Below are 10777 nucleotides of genomic sequence, written 5' to 3' on the forward strand. Positions count from 1 at the left end.
ACTTTGTTGTGGTGCCGGCTGATTCTGCTCATTGTTAGTCCATCTGAAATTTGGATGGTTTCTCCAGGGCGCATCTCTCTGTCTCCCTGGATTCCAGCTCCCATCGGGATTCCAACTTCCCATTGCATTGACCTGGGCCTGATAATCTCCTTCCTGGGTCCCGTAATATTGCTGAATTTGATTATCTCCTGGACCAAGAGATTTCTCCTCCCCTTGTGAAGCCAGTGGAATCGTCTTTTCAATCGCATTCAAAAGAGCTTTCTCGAGCCTATCAATTCTTGCTTCTACTTTGTCATCTTCTTGCTCTCTTACAGCATGCACCGATCCTCTCCTCACTGCATTCCTAGGGTTATCGTATGCTTTTTTAGCGTCGATCAACTTCCCTAGGATTTCTCTTGCCTCACTTCCTTTTTTCTTGTGAAATTCCCTCCACTCGAGAAATTCATTAAGTCCTTTGACTCAGGAGTTGCCCCTTCGTAAAACAGAGAGTAGGTCTCTGCCTCTATCATTCTGTGGTTCCGGCATGCATCCAACAACCCCTTGAATCTCGACCAATACTGACTCAGCGATTCATCGTAATCCTGCTAACACTCTAGTATTTCTTTTTTCAGTGCATTCGTCTTGTTGGATGGAAAGAAATAATCTAAGAATTCCAACTTGAAGTCCCTCCATGTGCGGATAGAATCTGGGGGCAACCTCAATAACCACGTATTAGCTTCCCCCTTCAAGGTAAATGGAATTGCACGTAGGCGATAATCTTCCTCTGTTGCATCATTCGGCCTCTTATGAAACCACACAACTTACTGAATTCATTTAGGAACTCATACGGACACTCATTCCTACGCCCAGAGAACGTTGGCAAGATGCCGAGTACGTTTGTCTTGATCTCAATAGTCCTCTGGCGTGGATTCATCACTATTGCTTGAGCTGGTTCTCCATCTAAATGGGCAGTGAGTGAACCGATCTCTGGATCTGGATCTACTACTTGCGCCATGACTACTTCCTCTGCTTCCCCTGTTTCTGACTCTGTTTCTGATTCAGGTGGTGACTCTAGATCTTCGCGTCCTGACGACGTCCAAGATTCGTCGCTAGTAAATTCACTCGGAAACGGATCTCCCGTGGTGAACCCTGATCTGGTGGTCACAGTAGAAACTGTATCCTTAACCCGCCAGTTAAACTGGTCATGCTTCCACCCAGATGAGTTGCTCCAGTAGGTAGATCTTGAGCCTCTGCTCATAAACAACAAATAAAAGAGAGAGAAAATAAATCAAAACTATTTACACCACAGGCTCTGAACACTAACACATAGCACGCCATCCATCCCCGGCAACAGCGCCATTTGAAGGTGGTTACTCTGTAAGCAGTGATAGTAAGTAAGTCAAGTGTGCATAGAGAAAACTAAAGCAAGTGCTCGGTCAAGATACCACGCTCCTTAAATCCACCGGATCACCAGGTCCAGGAACTCAAGAGAACAACAGTGTTTTGTCGTTGGACAGACTTGACTCCCCTTCAAAAATAAATCCCTCAACCCGAATACTATAAATTAGTATAGAGAAGCGGGGTCGATCCCACGAAGATGGATTCGTGAAGTAGTGCTTAGAAACTCTGGAAACAAGCGGCTGCTGCCACGCAAAAGGGTTGAGAATTTTAACTACCTCTAGACCTAGGCACGAAATGTAAATGCTAGACCTAGGACACGGAAAGGAAATAGAATCAGACTTCAATACTGAGAGACACATTTTACTTCCTAGATTGAGTAAACGCCTAACTAATTAAGACTAGACAGAGAGAATAAAACGGCGGGGACCATGACTCCAAATATAGTAAGTACGGCCAAAGCTGCAAATAACAAACTTATGCTCCAACTAACAACGACATGAAATTTCCTAACCGATTCAAGCACGCAAATGGAGAAAGAAGAGCATATATCTGGATTCGAACAGAATATAAAGATTTGGATGCTGGAAACTTACCATGAACCGGAAATACATCAGATATGCGTAAACTAGGCAAAATGAAATGAAAACACGTAAACTAGGCATGAAATTTAATCAATCTTGCTCAAATTCACGTCGGATGCTTAATCCACTCCGGATCTAAGCGATCCGAACCCAACAACAGACAAAATCGACTCTATAACTCCGGTTTTCACAGATCTGTCCCGATCAACTCCGAATTCAAACAATCACAAACATCTCCACAACACCAGCGCACTCAACTCTCTGATTCATCAACAAACAAACTCCGATCACCCAGATCCAACCACAACCTGCATAAATTCAGAAAACAATTGCGAAACGCATCCAAAACAAGTAAACTAACTCAAATTCCAGAAGATCATAGCAGCAAAACCAGAAATCAACATCATCGACATAACTGAAAATAAAACTCGCATAAAATACGGAATAAATGGTAAAAACAACCAGAGGTCCGAGCTTCGAACAGCGAAGCTCGGTGAAATCAGCAAAGTACGAAAGTGGAAATTAAATTGTTTCTTCGCCCCACAGAAGGACGGTGTTACAACTCAATCGAAAACGTGAAAAAGCTAGATGTGAACCCAAAGTGCGTCACCCTGAATCTCCCCACGAAAAGAACTCAAGTGTGTGAAAAGTGAACTAAGCTACAGGCTGTTAGCGAGGCCTCCAACCGAGAAGATCCCTCCAGCGTGCATGCTTTTTCCTTTTATAGATGCGGACATAACCTTCTAGAGTCTTCGTAGAAATCTCTATTCTACCCTTCAACTCCGAGGTTTCCTCCGTCAAGCAATTTTTCGCACATTGTTCACTTATCCGCCAGTTTCCTCGAGCGTGTGATTACCGCCTTCCCTTCCTGGACTTGGCGGATTCCTTCTACACACCTGGCTTAAAACAAGTGTTAGACCCTGTAAATTCACGAATTTTTCCCTCCGTCGGTACAATTCTTGAGGGCCTTGTGCGTCTGCAATAACGTCCTCGCCATCGACGCTGTTGCCAACGACTCAAACGTGGTGGCCGTCTGGGTCGGGAGCGTTTCCGGGAATGGAGATGGGTTTGCAGCGGTCGAGGATGAGGTCGCGGCCGCCTTCCCCTTGGCATTCGCAGCCTTGACGCCGGGAGAACACCGGTGTGCCGGAACTCCCTTCATCCGCGTACGTCCGGTTGAGGTCAACCAGGTGATTGCCGCTGCCGCTGCTCGTGTAATCACCAGCTTCGGTGGTCTTCGTCATTTTCGGCGCACCAGTGTGCAGAATTCCACCTTGGAACTTCTGCTTGTCCCTCAAGAGCGCCCAGATGGCCTCGTGCTTGAAGTCGCCGTACATCGACCGGTACGACAACAATGCTTTAGCGCGCACGTCGCTCAAACTCTCGCCGCTCCCCTGTGCCCGCGTGGACTTCTCGAACTCCGCCGCGTACAAGTTCACATGCTTCTTCACTTGATCCCAGTACTTGCGGAGTTGCTCACGTTTGCGCTTGTACGCGGTCGGCGGCTTGGCTTCATTGTAGAGGCCGGCGATGCGCTCCCAGTACGCGCCCTGCCTCTGGTTGTTCGCGAAAATTGAGTCTTCCGATATATCTACCCAACATCGGGCCAAAATGAGGGTTTCGTCGTCGGTGTAGTTCGTACGGCCGGGGGCGTACTCATCGCAATTTTCGGGAGGCGGCAACTTCTGCGCCCGGTGCCGGTTCCGCTTCTTTTTGGCTGGGGCGTAAGCGGTCGCGGCGGGTTTGGGATCGGAAGACGGCTCCATGTCAGACAACCCGTACGATTCCGTACTGAAATCGGGATCGTACTGGGTGTCGGCGTCGAACGAACGATATTCGCCGGGTTCTGTACCCGGCCAACGCGCCTCTCCGCTAAACATAGGACTATTGGGACTTGAATCCATTTCGTAGTAATTATGTAAATGTAATAATAAGTTTCGAAAGTGAAATCATGAAATGAAATTACAAATGAACTCTATTTATAAAAAAACGAAACCACGTGCTATCGTCCGCGTCGATCGTCCGCGTAGCCCGCAGTGGGCCGGACGATGGCCTATCGTCCGCGGCCATCGTCCGCGTATGCCGCAATGGGGCGGACGATGGCGCGGACGATGGGCATCGTCCGCCCTATACTCCGCGCCCTTAGTATAGGGCGCGACGATCGTTCGCGGCCTATGTCACGCACCCGCAATGGGGCGGACGATGGCGGGCGCGGACGATGCGCGCCATCGGGAGTGCCATCGTCCGCCCCATTGTGTATGGCCTTAGAACCGATTAGAACCGCCCATATTCGATAATCCTAATTAATCTTTTTCTTTTATTTATTAAATTCAAAACTTGAGAGTAAGAGAGCCATAATTTCCTTTCCTATTCTCTCACGCAGACTCGCAACCTCTTCACACCACGCAGCCCTAAGCGCTTCCCTTCCCACTGGCCGCTACTCCGTCACAGACCCGCGCCTCCGGATAGAAGGGAGAAGCAGAGCCGCCAGCTCGCCTGCGTTGCTTTCACCTTCGGCTTTCGCAATCTCCGCGCCTCCAGCCCGCCTACGTTGCTGTCCTCCTCCATTCCCTATAGCTCAGGTGAGATTCAATTTGTAGTTAGGGCTGTTTGTGGGGTCGCTTCTTGTGGAAGGGTTGCAAGAGGCTGATTAATTGGGATAGTTTTTAATTTTTTTTAATGTATATATATAAGTATAGCTTTTTTTTTTACGTATTTGCTTTGCTTGACGTTTAATTATATCATCATTATTACCTTTATGGATTGTTTGTTTGGTTGATTATTTATAATTGATAATAGGTTTAAGTTTGTTGATAACTGTATTAGGAAATGAGCACTAACTTTGACATTGTGCTGCAATTTAATTATGTTACTACTACTATTATTGACCTATTTAAAAAAAAATAATACTATGAATTTTGAAATTTTGATGAGATGGGCTATCTCAAATAAATGTTTGCTCCATTAGTAGACTGCAAGTCGCCCAATTTCTTATTAGTAATGGTTGATCATAAACTAGTTTAGTGTAGTTTAATTACTAAGTAAGGTTAGATAACTAAATAACTCTTACAGGCATGCTAGTTTATTCAATGCATCTGTAGCTGATAATGTGTAATAACAATTATCTTTGTGCAAACTTGTAGTTGAAGATGCTAAATTCAGAGTCTGTCACCCATGACATAGGGAGCTATCATCTAAACCTCGATATGCTTGAAATATCGAAATTGAAGAACAAGGGCTCGGGGGAGAGGGAGAGAGAGAGGGAATGGGGCCGAAGGCATAAAAAAAGCGTAAACGTGTAGTGAGTGGAAAGAATTTGATAGAGTGATTGAAGATTCAATTCAAAAAGAAAAGTGTAAAAGGTGCAAGCGTTGATAGCAGTTGATCCGAAGAACAATGACACATCCATGATGTGGAAGCATTATGCTTCTTGTTTGAAGACACATGAAACTAGAAAGAATCAAACACTGTTTAGCCAAGATGAATTGCGGCAAGACACTTAAGAAAGTGGCACATACACTTTATGCAAGATGATTATTCTTGATGAACAACCATTTTGATGCGTGGAACGAGAGAGATTATGTTTTTCTGAAGTGCAATGATACCAAATTTTAAGATCACAAGTAGATATACGATAAGATTATATTGTGTGAAGATGTTGCTACAGGAGAGGGAATAATTGAAAGTGGTTTTCTCAAGAATAGACATGGGGAGAGTATCAATTACGACTGACTGTTGGATTAGAGTCAATAACACAAGTTTTATTTGTGTTAACGCTTTTCACCGACCGGAGATGGAGGTTGCACAATAAAATAATTAGCCGCTTTTAAATTTTCTAGTCATAGGGGGGTGATATTGCTAAGGCGTTGATAAAGACTCTTACGAACTGGGGCAAACAAAGGTTTTTTTGTTGTACCTTGGCCAACGCTAGAAACAATGATGTAGTAATCAAGGACATGGAGTCTATCTTCAATGTGAGAAACATGCTTGTTGCCAATGGACAATATTTTCATCAGATGTGTGTTGCACACATAATTAACTTGGTTGTGGAAGACGCCATGAAATAAATAGGCATTGATGTGGTATGAGTTAGTGAAGCCGTGAAATGGATAAAAGGTTCATCAGCTAGGTCTAAGTCCTTCAAGGATAAAGGAGTAACAAGGATGCGTGTATTTTTTATATCCTTGTTATTCCTATATCCTTGAAGGACTTAGACCTAGTTGATGAATCTTTAATCCATTTCACGGCTTCTCTAACTTGTACCACATCGATGCCTATTTATTTCATGCCGTCTTCCACAACCAAGTTAATTATGTGTGCAACACACCTCTAATGAAAATATTGCCAATTGACAACAAGCATGTTTCTTGCATTGAAGATGGACTTCATGTCCTTGATTGCTGCATCATTGTTTCAAGCGTTGTCCAAGGTACAACAAAAAATTAGTTCATAAGAGCCTTTATCAACACCTTACCAATATCATCCTCCTTATAGCTAGGAATGTCATAGAAGTTGATTATTTTCTTTTGTAGCTTCCATTCTTTGTCGATGAAATGTGCTGCAATACAAATAAAGTTTGTGTTATTGACTTCAGTCCAACAGTCGGTGGTAATTGATTCTCTCCTCATGCCTATTCTGGAGAAAACCACTATCAATTGTTCCCTCTCCTCTAGAAACATCTTCACATAATCAGATCTTATAGTATATCTGCTCGGGATCTTAAAATTTTGTATCATTTCACTGCAGAAAAAACGGAATCATTCTCGTTCCACGCATCTGAATGGTTGTTCAAGAATAATCATCTAGCATATTGAGTATCTGCCCCTTTCTTGGATGTCTAGTCGTGATTCATCTTGGTTAAGCAGTGTTTGATTCTTTCACGCTTCATAAGCTTCATGTGTCTTCAAACATGAAGCATAATGCTTCCACATTGCAGATGTGCCATTGTTATTCGGATCAACTGCTATCAATACTTTATTCCTTTTATACTTTCCTTATTGAATTGAATCTTCAATCACTTTTCAAATTCTTTCCACACATCCGATCTCACTACATGTTTACGCCTTTTTGATGCCTTCGGCGCCATTCCCTCTCTTTCCCCGAGCCCTTGTTCTTCAATTTTGATATCTTCAAGCATATCGAGATTTGGATTATGGTTCCCTACGTCATGCGTGAGAGACTATGGATTTGGCATGTTCAACTATAAGTCTGCACAAAGATAATTGTTACTACACATTATCAGCTATAGATGCAGTGAATAAACTGGCATGTCTATAAGAGTTATCGAGTTATCTAGCCTTACTGGGTAATTAAACTACACTATACTAGTTCATAATCAATTATCACTGATCAGAAATTGGGCGACTTGCAGTCTACAGATGGAGCAAACATTTATTTGAGAGGACCCATCTCATGAGAATTTCAAAAATTCATACTCCCTCCATACCAGCTAAGATAACACATTTGTTAGCCGACACAAAATTTTAGGAGTTGTTGGTTAACGTGTTTAGTTGGAGAGAAATAGAAGGTGTAAGTATTAAATACAGAAAGAAAGAGTTAGAATATTTAATTGAAAAGAGAAAATAATAGTGGAGTGTATTAATTGGAGGAAAAAAGTTATCAAAAATAAAAATATGTCATCTTAATTGAGACAATGTATAAAGGAAAGTGTATCATCTTAATTGGGACGCAATTTTTTCCAAAATAGGTAAATAATAGTAGGTTGTAACATAATTAAATTGCAGCACCATGTCAAAGTTAGTGGTCATTTCCTCGTACAGTAATCAATAAACTAAAACCTATTATCACTTATAAATAATCAACCAAACAAACAATCCAGACCACCAGATTCTCTATCATAAGCTGCTGATTAGATTGGAGTAAATGTATTTCCACAATGAGACAATAATTCGGTAACTGTAATACAACTCCAACAAAATAACAGCTGACCAGTTAATTCGTGACGAAGAGAGTGTTTCTGCGTTCTATGTCATTCCTTCCCTCATAGTTGAGTCATTTTTTCATTTTGAAAAGTTCGCTCATAGTTTAGTCATTTCCTTATATAGTAGTAGTAATTTTTTTTCTTTCTTACTTTACTCTCTCTTACTTTATTCTCTCTACTTTATTCACTAACTACTTTACTCTCTCTATTTTTATCTCTCTCTTACTTTTTTATGTATTTATTTAACACACTCAACATTTTTTTCTTGAACTCCGTGCCAAAATGTTTTGCCTCAACTATAAGAGAACGGATGGAGTAGTATATTTCTACATTAATAGAGTCGGTATTCCTTTTTGATACATTCCAATATAATAGAGTTATTTATATACTCCCTCCGTCCACCATTAGGAGTCTCATTTCTTGTCGGCATGAGTTTTAAGATATATTAATAAAAGTGGATGGAAAAAAGTTAGTGGAATAAGAGTCTCACTTGTATATATTGGTTTTAAATGAAATGTGAGTGGAATGTGTTACTGGTAGGTGAGACCCTATTACCATTTATGGTAAAAGTGAACTGACACTTCTGTTCGCGGACAAATAAAATGGAAAAACGGGACTCCTATTCGCGGACGGAGGGAGAGCTCGGCGGAAAGCTCAACAAAGAGAGGAGGAGCGCCGATGTTTCAATTCTTAGTTAGGAAAGTGTAATACCCATTTTTATTTCTATCATTTTAAGTTAAGATTTTTGTTTTGAGAACGAGCGAGTGATACACCTTGAATAAAATAACGTGTTTGTCTCGATTGGTTGTGAATGGAAATAGTGAATGCTTGAGTTATTGTTGATTAATTGTGTGGTGTAAGTTGTCGACGAGATTGACGTGAGAGTCGTCGATGGGAAAATTTAGGCGTTCGTTTACAATGTGCTTGGAATAACACCAAAGTACTAATATAATAAAACACCACAATTTAATCAATGTATTAAAATTATATATATATGGGTCTATCATTTATCTCTATTGTTATAGCCTTTATTTCTTTTTAGTTGACCAATTTTTGAGAAGTTAAAATAATAAATAATTATTCTACTCCTCCTGCAGTCAAATTTTAGTCAAATAAATTTCTCCCAATCCCACTTCTATTCGGTTTTCTCCATATCTCCTTCTCTCCTTAAAAATCTCCAACCAAATACTCTCTATTAACTCCATTTATACATCTCCTCCCACAATCTCAACAAACCGTCGTTCCTGCAGCTTTTCTTCCCTTCATTGAAGGTAATTTCTTCTTCTCCCATTGAGTTCAAAAATCTGCATATTATTAGATTCCATAATCAAAATTTTTGAAATCAGAGTGTGGAGGAGAAACCCAGAGAGTTGTGATAATTTTGAATACCTTCTCTTCTGCAAGTTCTGCTTCTTCCGTGAAGGTATATCCACTATTTTTTTCTGAATCCTCTGCATTCCATCCCATGTCTTAGTTTCACATATTTACAGTAGCTCACACGATTAAAACTCCTGAAAAAATTATTGGTTCATTGTTCTTGTTAAAGACTTGACCTTTAATGCTATTAGAAATTGCCCTTTTGGTTTTATCTCTTCAACCTTAATTATGGAAGATACTTTTGGCCACTAATATTTGATATTTGAATAATTAAAGAATTTAATAAAAGGTTTAGGATGGGGAAAAGGGGAGGGAACTTACCTGTTGTGCGAGCGGTGCTGCTCGGCGACGAAGAAGCGGTGACGGCTACAAATAGCAGCAGCTATGGACGGCGGCTGCGGGTACAGCAACGAGCGAGAAGGAGAGAATCTGTTTTAGGGGTTTTTTTGTGTCTACTTGGATATAGAGACAAGAACTTGAGCTTGGTATTGAGGGAATGGTTGTGGTGAATTTGGGGAAGAATGGAGGTGGGAAAGAGAGGTGAGATAGAGAGAGATGGGAGTTTTAATAAAATTGAATGAAGAAGGAGGCTGAGAGACGTGTGGTGGCAGAGAGTATTCTGGGCTGCCATTGCTTTTTCTTTAGTTTAAGTGTTGGTATATTTTTTTTATACTCTTATTGGGTCATTCTTGCCTTGGACTAAGTGGGTATTGATTGAGAAAAAGGAATTAGTTTGGGTAGGGAGTATATATATACGTTGCTGCTGACTTTGTTTGTTTTTCTAATTTTGATTGTTAAGCACTACTAATTATATTATTTTATAGGGTCAATTAGTTTTAGTATATAATAGTTTTAAAGTGGGAAATTGATATGCCATATATGTTTAATCGAATTCGGGTCCCAGTAGGGCTGCAAACCCTGCTCGGACTAGTGTACACCCCGTAGATCGTGTGTTATCTCTTTGGAGTTGGCCGGTCTAGTGACTTGGTTCGTGGCCACGTTCCTTATCATGTATGTTCAGATATGGTGATGGTGAATGTGGATGGAAAATGGTCGGCCGACCGAACTTGTGAAATATATATTTTGGTGTACTTGGGTTTCTTTTAATTAAAACCCCCAAGGTCACTTGATTATGGCTTGACAAACTATGTTTTGGCATGTGTCCACTGAGTGCATCAAGTACTCAGCCCTGCATATTGTTTTTCTTAATGTGCAGATTGAGCGGCGATGGACGTGGAGGATGTTGAGCAGAGTTCATGGATTGTTTTGTCATGATTAATAATTATTGGATTTGTCGGGTCTTCATACTCGGCATTTTCCGTGTCTTGAACGCTTTCGCTAAGAGTCCTTTTCGTTAGAATTGTTTATTCGTGCAGAGTCTAACTCGTTTGAAAATTGTTTACTATCCACTCTTTATTTCCTTAGATTTGGTATTATTGTTAGGAAAAAATATTATGACGTTTTCAAGGTTAATTCAGTTATTAAGGTTTTGGTAAAA

At 41.0% G+C, this 10777-nt stretch overlaps 2 long non-coding RNA genes across 2 annotated transcripts; both read left to right on the forward strand.

The window, feature by feature from the left end:
• Positions 1 to 4312: 4312 nt before the first annotated feature.
• Positions 4313 to 8701, forward strand: LOC121779589. The gene is made up of 2 exons (XR_006045855.1): positions 4313 to 4543; positions 8443 to 8701. It is a non-coding gene; the product is annotated as an uncharacterized LOC121779589 (long non-coding RNA).
• Positions 8702 to 9274: 573 nt separating this feature from the next.
• Positions 9275 to 10777, forward strand: LOC121779551. Its single transcript, XR_006045845.1, has 2 exons — positions 9275 to 9325; positions 10496 to 10777. It is a non-coding gene; the product is annotated as an uncharacterized LOC121779551 (long non-coding RNA).

This window comes from Salvia splendens, chromosome 19, assembly GCF_004379255.2.
Source record: "Salvia splendens isolate huo1 chromosome 19, SspV2, whole genome shotgun sequence".
In the NCBI taxonomy this organism is placed as follows: Eukaryota; Viridiplantae; Streptophyta; class Magnoliopsida; order Lamiales; family Lamiaceae; genus Salvia; species Salvia splendens.